Below are 16,198 nucleotides of genomic sequence, written 5' to 3' on the forward strand. Positions count from 1 at the left end.
CAGGCGGGCTAATGGCAGCAATATTCACGCGATCAGTTCCAGTGGCATGAGATTCCGCAGAAATTAGATTGGAAATTATATTTCGCTCCATGTAAAGTAAAAACGATTTCAATTAACCAGTTGCCTAAAGAGGGCCACTACTTATATAGTCAGCAAGCAACATCATACATCAGTCTTTTGTGCAAATCAGGAGATGCGTATTTTTACTTTTCCCAGAAAACACATTGAATTAAACTGTCTTGTTCACCATCACGACACAGTATGAAGAGAGATGGGATCGGCAGGTTCCAAAATCACGAATCACGTCGACGGTGGTTACATTCGTGTCAGAAGTGTGTCGGCCCAGGGCACAGTGTCTGAGGGACTGGGTCTGCGTGGGGCAATTATGATATTCAGTACACTGTCAATGAGATTTTGTTCCCCTTTACTTCGTAATAATAGACAGAGTAGTGAAGTAAAGAAGACATGAAAGACAAATTCAGGAACCACGGTTCAGAAGGGTCCACTATGCGTCACTTTACAAGACATTTCTTGGAATGAGGCTGATGCGTGTTGAGAGATGATCCGGTTCATCAAATTTATACATTTTATGTCCAGTTTTTGCATTTTCATCGCGGTTCGAAGGCCGTTGTTTAATATCGCGGGGTGCAGGTCATCTGTATCGGCGAATCTGTTCCTAACCAGTAGCTGCGAGTCACTGTCCGATCCTGCTTGATTGTCTTATTATTCACAAACAACAACAAAGAACAAAGAAATGTACAGCACAGGAACAGGCCCTTCGGCCCTCCAAGCCCGCGCCGACCATACTGCCCGACTAAACTACAATCTTCACGAGTTGGTTGAGTTGACCGTTGGAGAAATCTCTTTGAATTGTATCGTTTTAGCGAGTGCATATCGTGTGCGACAAACGGCGCATGTTGAAGGCAGCGTTTTTCTTTTACAGGGGCAAATGTGGGAAATGAAGAAGGTAATGTGCCCGTTTCGCTGACCCACGCATTGCACAGAAATATTGGTGTGGGCGGTTTTGATGAGCGGTCTCAATTCCGCCCTGTTGATTGCATCTCTGGGGCGGTGTGCCTTGGCGGATTTGACAGCCGATGTACCAATTCTAAAAACTAATTCCCATTTTTTTTCTGGTAAGGTACAAGCTCTCCCCATCAAGGAATAGAACCCCGGTCGCCCGCGTGACAGGCAGGGTACTAACCACTATACTAACGAGGAACTTTGATTTTGTGAGCCCCGCTTGGCCAACTGAGGGTTTCTGCGCCTCTGAAATCACTCAATTAACTGAAGATGCTCGATTTGTCTGTGAAATCAGTAAAATCGCGGCAACTCAATACCATGTGGAAAGGAAGATCGTCCCATGTTAATTTTGGAAGACTGGATGCAGGATCATCCAAACACTTCCGCGTGTATTGAGCTGTAAATATTGAGGCGGTTGTTCACTTCAGACCCTGACATCTGCAGGCGGGCTAATGGCAGCAATATTCACGCGATCAGTTCCAGTGGCATGAGATTCCGCAGAAATTAGATCGGAAATTATATTTGGCTCCATGTAAAGTAAAAACGATTTCAATTAACCAGTTGCCTAAAGAGGGCCACTACTTATATAGTCAGCAAGCAACATGATACATCAGACTTTTGTGCAAATCAGGAGATGTGTATTTTTGCTTTTCCCAGAAAACACATTGAATTTAACTGTCTTGTTCACCATCACGACACAGTATGAAGAGAGATGGGATCGGCAGGTTCCAAAATCACGAATCACGTCGACGGTGGTTACATTCGTGTCAGAAGTGTGTCGGCCCAGGGCACAGTGTCTGAGGGACTGGGTCTGCGTGGGGCAATTATGATATTCAGTACACTGTCAATGAGATTTTGTTCCCCTTTACTTCGTAATAATAGACAGAGTAGTGAAGCAAAGAAGACATGAAAGACAAATTCAGGATCCACGGTTCAGAAGGGTCCACTATGCGTCACTTTACAAGACATTTCTTGGAATGAGGCTGATGCGTGTTGGGAGATGATCCGGTTCATCAAATTTATACATTTTGTGTCCAGTTTTTGCATTTTCATCGCGGTTCGAAGGCCGTTGTTTAATATCGCGGGGTGCAGGTCATCTGTATCGGCAAATCTGTTCCTAACCAGTAGCTGCGGGTCACTGTCCGATCCTGCCTGAGTTGGTTGAGTTGACCGTTGGAGAAATCTCTCTGAATTGTATCATTTTTGCGAGTGCATATCGTGTGCGACAAATGGCGCATGTTGTAGGCAGCGTTTTTCTTTTACAGGGGCAAATGTGGGAAATGAAGAAGGTAATGTGTCCGTTTCGCTGACCCACGCATTGCACAGAAATTTTGGTGCGGGCGGTTGTAGCGCACAAAGACTCCGTGAGACGAATAGAGGGAAATCGATGAGGCTTTATTAAGCGTGTCTGTTCCCCCGCAGCTCGATAGTAGAATGGCCTGCGGGGGAGGACTCCGGCTTCTTATACTCCGCCTTCAGGGCGGAGCTAGATGTCAACGGCCAACCAGGACCCAAGATCTGTCAGCCAATAACATTAGGGCTTCCAGTGCCACATGACCCCCAATACATACTACCACATTCACCCCTTGTCAAAAATGAACCCGGCGGGGTGATGCTTCGTATGGTGGTAAGGGTTTACAGGGCTGGTCCTGGGAGGAAAAAAAAACATTCACATGGTAATACAGTATGTACACTTTTGTCCTGTTTGAACTATTTACAGAGGGTATAGGGAGAAAAGCAAAATGTTCTTGTGAAAATTCTATATTTTGATTTAGATCGACGCCACGAGTCGGTCGGGCGGTCTGGTCGTCCGTGTCGATCGCCTCGGCCCCCGTGGTGGTGGTGGTGCTTGTACCGGTGTTGTCGTCTCCGGGAGCCTTCCGGTTTCAGCTTGGGCTTTATTCTTGGTCGGGCCTGAGGGGAGGGGAACCGATCCTCCTGGGAAGGGGGCGGTCGTGGGGTGCGGCGGTGGCAGGAAGAGGGGGGGTTGGGTGAATGGTGTCGGGGGGGTGTGTGTGTTGCCGGCGGGCGCCAGATCCCGCAGGGAGACCGTGTCCTGTCGGCCGTCGGGGACTCCACGTTAGCGTACTGCGGGTTCGCGTGGAGGAGGTGAACCCTTTCAACCAACGGGTCCGCCTTATGTGCCCGCACATGCTTTCGGAGCAAGATGGGTCCTGGGGCCGCCAGCCAGGTCGGCAGCGACGTTCCAGAGGAGGACCTCCTAGGGAAGACAAGGAGACGCTCATGAGGCATTTGATTAGTGCTCGTACATAATAACGACCGGATGGAATGGAGAGCGTCCGGGAGGACCTCCTGCCACCGTGAAACTGGGAGGTCCCTGGACCGTAGGGCCAGTAGGACGGTCTTCCAGACCGTGCCGTTCTCCCTCTCTACTTGCCTGTTCCCCCGGGGGTTGTAGCTGGTCGTCCTGCTTGAGGCTATGCCCTTACTGAGCAGGAACTGGCGCAGCTCGTCACTCATGAAAGAGTGGACGTATGCGGGGCAACCGAACAGTGTGAAGATGGTGTTCAGGGCTTTAATGACTGTGGCCGCGGTCATGTCAGAGCAGGGAATGGCGAATGGGAAGCGGGAGTATTAGTCCATCACATTAAGAAAATATGTGTTGCGGTCGGTGGAGGGGAGGGGCCCTTTGAAATCGAGACTAAGGCGTTCAAAGGGGCGGGAAGCCTTAATCAGGTGCGCACCATCCGGCCTGAAAAAATGCGGTTTGCATTCCGCCCAGATGTGGCAGTCCCTTGTGACTGTACGGACCTCCTCTAAAGAGTATGGGAGGTTGCGGGACTTGATGAAGTGGAAAAACCGAGTGACCCCCGGGTGGCAGAGGTCCTCGTGGAGGGTTTGGAGGCGGTTAATTTGTGTGTTGGCACATGTGCCGCGGGATAGGGCATCGGACGGCTCATTCAGCTTTCCGGGACGATACAAAATCTCGTAGTTGAAGGTGGAGAGCTCGATCCTCCATCTTAAGATCTTGTCGTTTTTGATTTTGCCCTGCAGTGCATTATCGAACATGAAGGCTACCGACCGTTGGTCAGTGAGGAGAGTGAATCTCCTGCCGGCCAGGTAATGCCTCCAATGTCGCACAGCTTCCACTATGGCTTGGGCTTCCTTTTCCACTGAGGAGTGGCGGATTTCTGAGGCGCGGAGGGTCCGGGAGAAAAAGGCCACGGGTCTGCCCGCTTGGTTAAGGGTGGCCGCTAGAGCTACGTCGGAGGCGTCGCTCTCGACCTGGAAGGGGAGGGACTCGTCGATGGCGCGCATCGTGGCCTTTGCGATATCCGCTTTGATGCGGCTGAAGGCCTGGCAAGCCTCTGTCGACAGAGGGAAGGTCGTGGTCTGTATTAGGGGGCTGGCCTTGTCTGCGTACTGGGGGACCCACTGGGCGTAGTATGAAAAGAACCCCAGGCAGCGTTTCAGGGCTTTTGGGCAGTGCGGGAGGGGGAATTCCATGAGGGCGCGCATACGTTTGGGGTCGGGGCCTATTATCCCATTGCGCACTACGTAGCCCAGAATGGCTAGCCGATTGGTGCTAAAAACGCACTTGTCCTCGTTGTACGTGAGGTTCAAGGCTTTGGCGGTCTGGAGGAATTTTTGGAGGTTGGCGTCGTGGTCCTGCTGGTCGTGGCCGCAGATGGTTACATTGTCGAGATACGGGAATGTGGCCCGCAACCCGTGTTGGTCAACCATTCGGTCCATCTCCCGTTGGAAGACCGAGACCCCGTTTGTGACGCCAAATGGGACCCTTAGGAAATGGTATAATCGCCCGTCTGCCTAAAAGGCTGTGTACTTGCGGTCACTTGGGTGGATAGGGAGCTGATGGTAGGCGGACTTGAGGTCCACGGTGGAGAAGACTTTATATTGGGCAATCCGATTGACCATGTCGGATATGCGGGGGAGAGGGTACGCGTCTAGTTGTGTGTACCTATTGATGGTCTGGCTATAGTCTATGACCATCCTTTGTTTCTCCCCTGTCTTCACTACTACCACCTGCGCTCTCCAGGGACTATTGCTGGCCTGGATTATGCCCTCCTTTAGTAGCCGCTGGACTTCGGACCGAATGAAGGTCTGGTCCTGGGCGCTGTACCGTCTGCTCCTAGTGGCGACGGGTTTGCAATCCGGGGTGAGGTTCGCAAACAAGGACGGGGGTTGCACCTTGAGGGTTGCGAGGCCGCAGATAGTGAGTGGGGGTATTTGGCAGCCGAATTTGAACGTAAGGCTCTGTAGATTGCATTGGAAATCTAATCCCAGTAAGGTGGGGGCGCAGAGTTGGGGAAGGACGTTTAGTTTGTAGTTTTTGAACTCCCTCCCCTGCACCGTTAGGGTAACTATGCAGAATCCTTGGATCTGTACGGAGTGGGATCCTGCAGCTAGGGAAATCTTTTGTGCGCTGGGGTAGGTGGTCAAGGAACAGCGTCTTAACGTGTCGGGGTGGATAAAGCTCTCCGTGCTCCCGGAGTCGACTAGGCATGGTGTCTCGTGGCCGTTTATTAGCACCGTTGTGGTCGTCGTCTGGAGTGTCCGGGGCCGAGCTTGATCGAGCGTAATTGAAGCGAGACGTGGTTGTAGTAGTGGAGTGGGGTCCGTTGTTGCCGTCCAAGATGGCGTCGGGGATGAAACATGGGACACATGTTGCTGCGAACGCCGTCTGGAAATCCTCCGAGTCTTCGATGACGGAGAAGATCTCCGTGCTCACCCTCGAGTGCAGGACCTGTAGTTTTTGGTCTTCTGTGACCTGGCCGGTGGCCGTTCTGAGGTAGGCCTCGAAGCAAGTCTGCCAGTGCTTGAAGGCTGCTGCCACATTCACTGCGTGGGGGCTGATCCTCAGGCATTCCGGAATGATCCTGAGCTCCATAGTCCTTTTTAGGCACGCTTAATAAATTGTAGCGCACAAAGACTCCGTGGGACGAATAGAGTGAAGTCGATGAGGCTTTATTAAGCGTGTCTGTTCCCCCGCAGCTCGATAGTAGAATGGCCTGCGGTATACATACTACCACAGCGGTTTTGATGAGCGGTCTCAATTCCGCACTGTTGATTGCATCTCTGGGGCGGTGTGCCTTGGCGGATTCGACAGCCGATGTACCAATTCTAAAAAATCATTCCCAATTTTTTTCTGGTAAGGTACAAGCTCTCCCCGTCGGGGAATTGAACCCCGGTTACCGCGTGACAGGCGGGGATATTAACCACTATACTAACAAGGAACTTCACAAGGAGCGAAATCACTCCATTTACTGAAGATGCTCGATTTGTCTGTGAAATCAGTACAATCGCGGCAACGCAATACCATGTGGAAATGAAGATCGACCCATGTTAACTTTGGAAGACTGGATGCAGGATCACCCAAACTCTTCCGCGTGTATTAAGCTGTAAATATTGAGGCGGTTCTTCACTTCAGACCCTGGCATCTGCAGGTGGGCTAATGGCAGCAATATTCACGCGATCAGTTCCAGTGGCATGAGATTCCGCAGAAATTAGATCGGAAATTATATTTGGCTCCATGTAAAGTAAAAACGATTTCAATTAACCCGTTGCCTAAACAGGGCCACTACTTATATAGTCAGCAAGCAACATTATACATCAGACTTTTGTGCAAATCAGGAGATGCGTATTTTTGCTTTTCCCAGAAAACACATTGAATTAAACTGTCTTGTTCACCATCACGACACAGTATGAAGAGAGGTGGGATCGGCAGGTTCCAAAATCACGAATCACGTCGACGCTGGTTACATTCGTGTCAGAAGTGTGTCGGCCCAGGGCACAGTGTCTGAGGGACTGGGTCTGCGTGGGGCAATTATGATATTCAGTACACTGACAATGAGATTTTGTTCCCCTTTACTTCGTAATAATAGACAGAGTAGTGAAGCAAAGAAGACATGAAAGACAAATTCAGGAACCACGGTTCAGAAGGGTCCACTATGCGTCACTTTACAAGACATTTCTTGGAATGAGGCTGATGCGTGTTGGGAGATGATCCGGTTCATCAAATTTATACATTTTGTGTCCAGTTTTTGCATTTTCATCGCGGTTCGAAGGCCGTTGTTTCATATCGCGGGGTGCAGGTCATCTGTATCGGCGAATCTGTTCCTAACCAGTAGCTGCGAGTCACTGTCCGATCCTGCTTGATTGTCTTATTATTCACGAGTTGGTTGAGTTGACCGTTGGAGAAATCTCTTTGAATTGTATCGTTTTTGCGAGTGCATATCGTGTGCGACAAATGGCGCATGTTGAAGGCAGCGTTTTCTTTTACAGGGGCAAATATGGGAAATGAAGAAGGTAATGTGTCTGTTTCGCTGACCCACGCATTGCACAGAAATATTGGTGCGGGCGGTTTTGATGAGCGGTCTCAATTCCGCCCTGTTGATTGCATCTCTGGGGCGGTGTGCCTTGGCGGATTCGACAGCCGATGTACCAATTCTAAAAAATCATTCCCAATTTTTTTCTGGTAAGCTATGAACTCTCCCCGTCGGGGAATTGAACCCCAGTCTCCCGCGTGACAGGAATACTAACCACTGTACGAACAAGGAACTTCGGTTTAGTGCGACACGCTTGACCAACTGAGGGTTTCTGTGCCTCTGATATCACTCCATTTACTGAAGATGCTCGATTTGTCTGTGAAATCAGTAAAATCGCGGCAACTCAATACCATGTGGAAAGGAAGATCGTCCCATGTTAATTTTGGAAGACTGGATGCAGGATCACCCAAACACTTCCACGTGTATTGAGCTGTAAATATTGAGGCGGTTGTTCACTTCAGACCCTGACATCTGGAGGCGGGCTAATGGCAGCAATATTCACGCGATCAGTTCCAGTGGCACGAGATTCCGCAAAAATTATATCGGAAATTATGTTTGGCTCCATATAAAGTAAAAACGATTTCAATTAACCAGTTGCCTAAACAGGCCACTACTTATATAGTCAACAAGCAACATTATACATCAGACTTTTGTGCAAATCAGGAGATGTGTATTTTTGCTTTTCCCAGAAAACACATTGAATTAAAATGTCTTGTTCACCATCAGGACACAGTATGAAGAGAGATGGGATCGGCAGGTTCCAAAATCACGAATCACGTCGACGCTGGTTACATTCGTGTCAGACGTGTGTCGGCCAAGGGCACATTGTCTGAGGGACTGGGCCTGCGTGGGGCAATTATGATATTCAGTACACTGTCAATGAGATTTTGTTCCCCTTTACTTCGTAATAATAGACAGAGTAGTGAAGCAAAGAAGACATGAAAGACAAATTCAGGAACCACGGTTCAGAAGGGTCCACTATGCGTCACTTTACAAGACATTTCTTGGAATGAGGCTGATGCGTGTTGAGAGATGATCCGGTTCATCAAATTTATACATTTTGTGTCCAGTTTTTGCATTTTCATCGCGGTTCGAAGGCCGTTGTTTAATATCGCGGGGTGCAGGTCATCTGCATCGGCGAATCTGTTCCTAACCAGTAGCTGCGAATCACTGTCGGATCCTGCCTGAGTTGGTTGAGTTGACCGTTGGAGAAATCTCTTTGTATTGTATCGTTTTTGCGAGTGCATATCGTGTGCGACAAATGGCGCACGTTGAAGGCAGCGTTTTTCTTTTACGGGGCAAGTGTGGGAAATGAAGAAGGTAATGTGTCCGTTTCGCTGACCCACGCATTGCACAGAAATATTGGTGCGGGCGGTTTTGATGAGCGGTCTCAATTCCGCACTGTTGATTGCATCTCTGGGGTGGTGTGTCTTGGCGGATTCGACAGCCGATGTACCAATTCTAAAAAATCATTCCACATTTTTTTCTGGTAAGGTACACACTCTCCCCGTCGGGGAATTGAACCCCGGTCTCCCGCGGGACAGGCAGGGATACTAACCACGATACTAACGAGGAACTTCGATTTGGCGAGCCACGCTTGGCCAACTGAGGGTTTCTGCGCATCTGAAATCACTCCATTTACTGAAGATGCTCGATTTGTCTGTGAAATCAGTAAAATCGCGGCAACTCAATACCATGTGGAAAGGAAGATCGTCCCATGTTAATTTTGGAAGACTGGATGCAGGATCATCCAAACACTTCCGCGTGTATTGAGCTGTAAATATTGAGGCGGTTCTTCACTTCAGACCCTGACATCTGCAGGCGGGCTAATGGCAGCAATATTCACGCGATCAGTTCCAGTGGCATGATATTCCGCAAAAATTATATCGGAAATTATGTTTGGCTCCATGTAAAGTAAAAATGATTTCAATTAACCAGTTGCCTAAACAGGGCCACTACTTATATAGTCAGCAAGCAACATGATACATCAGACTTTTGTGCAAATCAGGAGATGTGTATTTTTGCTTTTCCCAGAAAACACATTGAATTAAACTGTCTTGTTCACCATCACGACACAGTATGAAGAGAGATGGGATCGGCAGGTTCCAAAATCACGAATCACGTCGACGATGGTTACATTCGTGTCAGAAGTGTATCGGCCCAGGGCACAGTGTCTGAGGGACTGGGTCTGCGTGGGGCAATTATGATATTCAGTACACTGTCAATGAGATTTCGTTCCCCTTTACTTCGTAATAATAGACAGAGTAGTGAAGCAAAGAAGACATGAAAGACAAATTCAGGAACCACGGTTCAGAAGGGTCCACTATGCGTCACTTTACAAGACATTTCTTGGAATGAGGCTGATGCGTGTTGGGAGATGATCCGGTTCATCAAATTTATACATTTTGCGTACAGTTTTTGCATTTTCATCGCGGTTCGAAGGCCGTTGTTTAATATCGCGGGGTGCAGGTCATCTGTATCGGCGAATCTGTTCTTAACCAGTAGCTGCGAGTCACTGTCCGATCCTGCCTGAGTTGGTTGAGTTGACCGTTGGAGAAATCTCTTTGAATTGTATCGTTTATGCGAGTGCATATCGTGTGCGACAAATGGCGCATGTTGAAGGCAGCGTTTTTCTTTTACAGGGTCAAATGTGGGAAATGAAGAAGGTAATGTGCCCGTTTAGCTGACCCTACGCATTGCACAGAAATATTGGTGCGGGCGGTTTTGACGACCGGTCTCAATTCCGCCCTGTTGATTGCATCTCTGGGGCGGTGTGCCTTGGCGGATTTGACAGCCGATGTACCAATTCTAAAAAATAATCCCCAATTTTTTTCTGTTAAGGTACACACTCACCCCGTCGGGGAATTGAACCCCGGTCTCCCGCGTGACAGGCAGGGATACTAACCACTATACTAACGAGAAACTTCCAATTGGTGAGCCACGCTTGGCCAACTGAGGGTTTCTGCGCCTCTGAAATCACTCCATTTACTGAAGATGCTCGATTTGTCTGTGAAATCAGTAAAATCGCGGCAACTCAATACCATGTGGAAAGGAAGATCGTCCCATGTTAATTTTGGAAGACTGGATGCAGGATCACCCAAACACTTCCGCGTGTTTTGAGCTGTAAATATTGAGGCGGTTGTTCACTTCAGACCCTGACATCTGCAGGCGGGCTAATGGCAGCAATATTCACGCGATCAGTTCCAGTAGCATGAGATTCCGCAAAAATTATATCGGAAAGTATGTTTGGCTCCATGTAAAGTAAAAGCAATTTCAATTAACCAGTTGCCTAAACAGGGCCACTACTTATATAGTCAGCAAGCAACATTATACATCAGACTTTTGTGCAAATCAGGAGATGTGTTTTTTTGCTTTTCCCAGAAAACACATTGAATTAAACTGTCTTGTTCACCATCACGACACAGTATGAAGAGAGATGGGATCGGCAGGCTCCAAAATCACGAATCACGTCGACGGTGGTTACATTCGTGTCAGACGTGTGTCGGCCAAGGGCACATTGTCTGAGGGACTGGGCCTGCGTGGGGCAATTATGATATTCAGTACACTGTCAATGAGATTTTGTTCCCCTTTTCTTCGTAATAATAGACAGAGCAGTGAAGCAAAGAAGTCATGAAAGACAAATTCAGGAACCACGGTTCAGAAGGGTCCACTATGCGTCACTTTACAAGACATTTCTTGGAATGAGGCTGATGCGTGTTGAGAGATGATCCGGTTCATCAAATTTATACATTTTGTGTTCAGTTTTTATATTTTCATCGCGGTTCGAAGGCCGTTGTTTAATATCGCCGCGTGCAGGTCATCTGTATCGGCGAATCTGTTCCTAACCAGGAGCTGCGAGTCACTGTCCGATCCTGCCTGAGTTGGTTGAGTTGACCGTTGGAGAAATCTCTTTGAATTGTATCGTTTATGCGAGTGCATATCGTGTGCGACAAATGGCGCATGTTGAAGGCAGCGTTTTTCTTTTACAGGGGCAAATGTGGGAAATGAAGAAGGTAATGTGTCCGTTTAGCTGACCCTACGCATTGCACAGAAATATTGGTGCGGGCGGTTTTGACGAGCGGTCTCAATTCCGCCCTGTTGATTGCATCTCTGGGGCGGTGTGCCTTGGCGGATTTGACAGCCGATGTACCAATTCTAAAAAATAATCCCCAATTTTTTTCTGTTAAGGTACAAACTCACCCCGTCGGGGAATTGAACCCCGGTCTCTGGCGTGACAGGCGGGGATACTAACCACTATACTAACGAGAAACTTCAATTTGGTGAGCCACGCTTGGCCAACTGAGGGTTTCTGCGCCTCTGAAATCATTCCATTTACTGAAGATGCTCGATTTGTCTGTGAAATCAGTAAAATCGCGGCAACTCAATACCATGTGGAAAGGAAGATCGTCCCATGTTAATTTTGGAAGACTGGATGCAGGATCACCCAAACTCTTCCGCGTGTATTGAGCTGTAAATATTGAGGCGGTTCTTCACTTCAGACCCTGACATCTGCAGGCGGGCTAATGGCAGCAATATTCACGCGATCAGTTCCAGTGGCATGAGATTCCGCAAAAATTATATCGGAATTTATGTTTGGCTCCATGTAAAGTAAAAACGATTTCAATTAACCAGTTGCCTAAAGAGGGCCACTACTTATATAGTCAGCAAGCAACATTATACATCAGACTTTTGTGCAAATCAGGAGATGTGTATTTTTGCTTTTCCCAGAAAACACATTGAATTAAACTGTCTTGTTCACCATCAAGACACAGTATGAAGAGAGATGGGATCGGCAGGTTCCAAAATCACGAATCACGTCGACGATGGTTACATTCGTGTCAGAAGTGTGTCGGCCCAGGGCACAGTGTCTGAGGGACTGGGTCTGCGTGGGGCAATTATGATATTCAGTACACTGTCAATGAGATTTTGTTCCCCTTTACTTCGTAATAATAGACAGAGTAGTGAAGCAAAGGAGACATGAAAGACAAATTCAGGAACCACGGTTCAGAAGGGTCCACTATGCGTCACTTTACAAGACATTTCTTGGAATGAGGCTGATGCGTGTTGAGAGATGATCCGGTTCATCAAATTTATACATTTTGTGTCCAGTTTTTGCATTTTCATCACGGTTCGAAGGCCGTTGTTTAATATCGCGGCGTGCAGGTCATCTGTATCGGCGAATCTGTTCCTAACCAGTAGCTGCGAGTCACTGTCGGATCCTGCCTGAGTTGGTTGAGTTGACCGTTGGAGAAATCTCTTTGTATTGTATCGTTTTTGCGAGTGCATATCGTGTGCGACAAATGGCGCATGTTGAAGGCAGCGTTTTTCTTTTACGGGGCAAGTGTGGGAAATGAAGAAGGTAATGTGTCCGTTTCGCTGACCCATGCATTGCACAGAAATTTTGGTGCGGGCGGTTTTGATGAGCGGTCTCAATTCCGCACTGTTGATTGCATCTCTGGGGCGGTGTGCCTTGGCGGATTCGACAGCCGATGTACCAATTCTAAAAAATCATTCCACATTTTTTTCTGGTAAGGTACACACTCTCCCCGTCGGGGAATTGAACCCCGGTCTCCCGCGGGACAGGCAGGGATACTAACCACTATACTAACGAGGAACTTCGATTTGGCGAGCCACGCTTGGCCAACTGAGGGTTTCTGCGCATCTGAAATCACTCCATTTACTGAAGATGCTCGATTTGTCTGTGAAATCAGTAAAATCGCGGCAACTCAATACCATGTGGAAAGGAAGATCGTCCCATGTTAATTTTGGAAGACTGGATGCAGGATCACCCAAACACTTCCGCGTGTATTGAGCTGTAAATATTGAGGCGGTTCTTCACTTCAGACCCTGACATCTGCAGGCGGGCTAATGGCAGCAATATTCACGCGATCAGTTCCAGTGGCATGAGATTCCGCAAAAATTATATCGGAAATTATGTTTGGCTCCATGTAAAGTAAAAATGATTTCAATTAACCAGTTGCCTAAACAGGGCCACTACTTATATAGTCAGCAAGCAACATGATACATCAGACTTTTGTGCAAATCAGGAGATGTGTATTTTTGCTTTTCCCAGAAAACACATTGAATTAAACTGTCTTGTTCACCATCACGACACAGTATGAAGAGAGATGGGATCGGCAGGTTCCAAAATCACGAATCACGTCGACGATGGTTACATTCGTGTCAGAAGTGTGTCGGCCCAGGGCACAGTGTCTGAGGGACTGGGTCTGCGTGGGGCAATTATGATATTCAGTACACTGTCAATGAGATTTCGTTCCCCTTTACTTCGTAATAATAGACAGAGTAGTGAAGCAAAGAAGTCATGAAAGACAAATTCAGGAACCACGGTTCAGAAGGGTCCACTATGCGTCACTTTACAAGACATTTCTTGGAATGAGGCTGATGCGTGTTGAGAGATGATCCGGTTCATCAAATTTATACATTTTGTGTTCAGTTTTTATATTTTCATCGCGGTTCGAAGGCCGTTGTTTAATATCGCCGCGTGCAGGTCATCTGTATCGGCGAATCTGTTCCTAACCAGGAGCTGCGAGTCACTGTCCGATCCTGCCTGAGTTGGTTGAGTTGACCGTTGGAGAAATCTCTTTGAATTGTATCGTTTATGCGAGTGCATATCGTGTGCGACAAATGGCGCATGTTGAAGGCAGCGTTTTTCTTTTACAGGGGCAAATGTGGGAAATGAAGAAGGTAATGTGTCCGTTTAGCTGACCCTACGCATTGCACAGAAATATTGGTGCGGGCGGTTTTGACGAGCGGTCTCAATTCCGCCCTGTTGATTGCATCTCTGGGGCGGTGTGCCTTGGCGGATTTGACAGCCGATGTACCAATTCTAAAAAATAATCCCCAATTTTTTTCTGTTAAGGTACAAACTCACCCCGTCGGGGAATTGAACCCCGGTCTCTGGCGTGACAGGCGGTGATACTAACCACTATACTAACGAGAAACTTCAATTTGGTGAGCCACGCTTGGCCAACTGAGGGTTTCTGCGCCTCTGAAATCACTCCATTTACTGAAGATGCTCGATTTGTCTGTGAAATCAGTAAAATCGCGGCAACTCAATACCATGTGGAAAGGAAGATCGTCCCATGTTAATTTTGGAAGACTGGATGCAGGATCACCCAAACACTTCCACGTGTATTGAGCTGTAAATATTGAGGCGGTTCTTCACTTCAGACCCTGACATCTGCAGGTGGGCTAATGGCAGCAATATTCACGCGATCAGTTCCAGTGGCATGAGATTCCACAAAAATTAGATCGGAAATTATGTTTGGCTCCATGTAAAGTAAAAACGATTTCAATTAACCAGTTGCCTAAACAGGGCCACTACTTATATAGTCAGCAAGCAACATTATACATCAGACTTTTGTGCAAATGAGGAGATGTGTATTTTTGCTTTTCCCAGAAAACACATTGAATTAAACTGTCTTGTTCACCATCAGGACACAGTCTGAAGAGAGGTGGGATCGGCAGGTTCCAAAATCACGAATCACGTCGACGGTGGTTACATTCGTGTCAGATGTGTGTCGGCCCAGGGCACAGTGTCTGAGGGACTGGGTCTGCATGGGGCAATTATGATATTCAGTACACTGTCAATGAGATTTTGTTCCCCTTTTCTTCGTAATAATAGACAGAGTAGTGAAGCAAAGAAGACATGAAAGACAAATTCAGGAACCACGGTTCAGAAGGGTCCACTATGCGTCACTTTACAAGGCATTTCTTGGAATGAGGCTGATGCGTGTTGAGAGATGATCCGGTTCATCAAATTTATACATTTTGTGTCCAGTTTTTGCATTTTCATCGCGGTTCGAAGGCCGTTGTTTAATATCGCGGGGTGCAGGTCATCTGTATCGGCGAATCTGTTCCTAACCAGAAGCTGCGAGTCACTGTCCGATCTTGCTTGATTGTCTTATTATTCACGAGTTGGTTGAGTTGACCGTTGGAGAAATCTCTTTGAATTGTATCATTTTTCGAGTGCATACTGTGTGCTACAAATGGCGCATGTTGAAGGCAGCGTTTTTCTTTTACAGGGGCAAATATGGGAAATGAAGAAGGTAATGCGTCTGTTTCGATGACCCACGCATTGCACAGAAATATTTGTGCGGGCGGTTTTGATGAGCGGTCTAAATTCCGCACTGTTGATTGCATCTCTGGGGCGGTGTGCCTTGGCGGATTCGACAGCCGATGTACCAATTCTAAAAAATCATTCCCAATTTTTTTCTGGTAAGGTACAAACTCTCCCCATCGGGGAATTGAACCCCGGTCTCCCGCGTGACAGGCGGGGATACTAACTACTATACTAATGAGGAACTTCGGTTTGGTGAGACACGCTTGGCCAACTGAGGGTTTCTGCGCATCTTAAATCACTCCATTTACTGAAGATGCTCGATTTGTCTGTGAAATCAGTAAAATCGCGGCAACTCAATACCATGTGGAAAGGAAGATCGTCCCATGTTAATTTTGGAAGACTGGATGCAGGATCACCCAAACTCTTCCGCGTGTATTGAGCTGTAAATATTGAGGCGGTTCTTCACTTCAGACCCTGACATCTGCAGGCGGGCTAATGGCAGCAATATTCACGCGATCAGTTCCAGTGGCATGAGATTCCGCAAAAATTATATCGGAATTTATGTTTGGCTCCATGTAAAGTAAAAACGATTTCAATTAACCAGTTGCCTAAAGAGGGCCACTACTTATATAGTCAGCAAGCAACATTATACATCAGACTTTTGTGCAAATCAGGAGATGTGTATTTTTGCTTTTCCCAGAAAACACATTGAATTAAACTGTCTTGTTCACCATCAAGACACAGTATGAAGAGAGATGGGATCGGCAGGTTCCAAAATCACGAA

At 47.5% G+C, this 16,198-nt stretch overlaps 2 non-coding genes across 2 annotated transcripts; both read right to left on the bottom strand.

Moving 5' to 3' along the window:
• Positions 1-12,873: 12,873 nt before the first annotated feature.
• On the bottom strand, positions 12,874-12,945 carry trnad-guc (transfer RNA aspartic acid (anticodon GUC)). Its single transcript has one exon. It is a non-coding gene; the product is annotated as a tRNA-Asp (tRNA).
• Positions 12,946-15,583: 2,638 nt separating this feature from the next.
• On the bottom strand, positions 15,584-15,655 carry trnad-guc (transfer RNA aspartic acid (anticodon GUC)). Its single transcript has one exon. It is a non-coding gene; the product is annotated as a tRNA-Asp (tRNA).
• Between the last annotated feature and the right edge of the window lie 543 nt (positions 15,656-16,198).

Source organism: Scyliorhinus torazame, chromosome 25 (assembly GCF_047496885.1).
Source record: "Scyliorhinus torazame isolate Kashiwa2021f chromosome 25, sScyTor2.1, whole genome shotgun sequence".
NCBI lineage: Eukaryota > Metazoa > Chordata > Chondrichthyes > Carcharhiniformes > Scyliorhinidae > Scyliorhinus > Scyliorhinus torazame.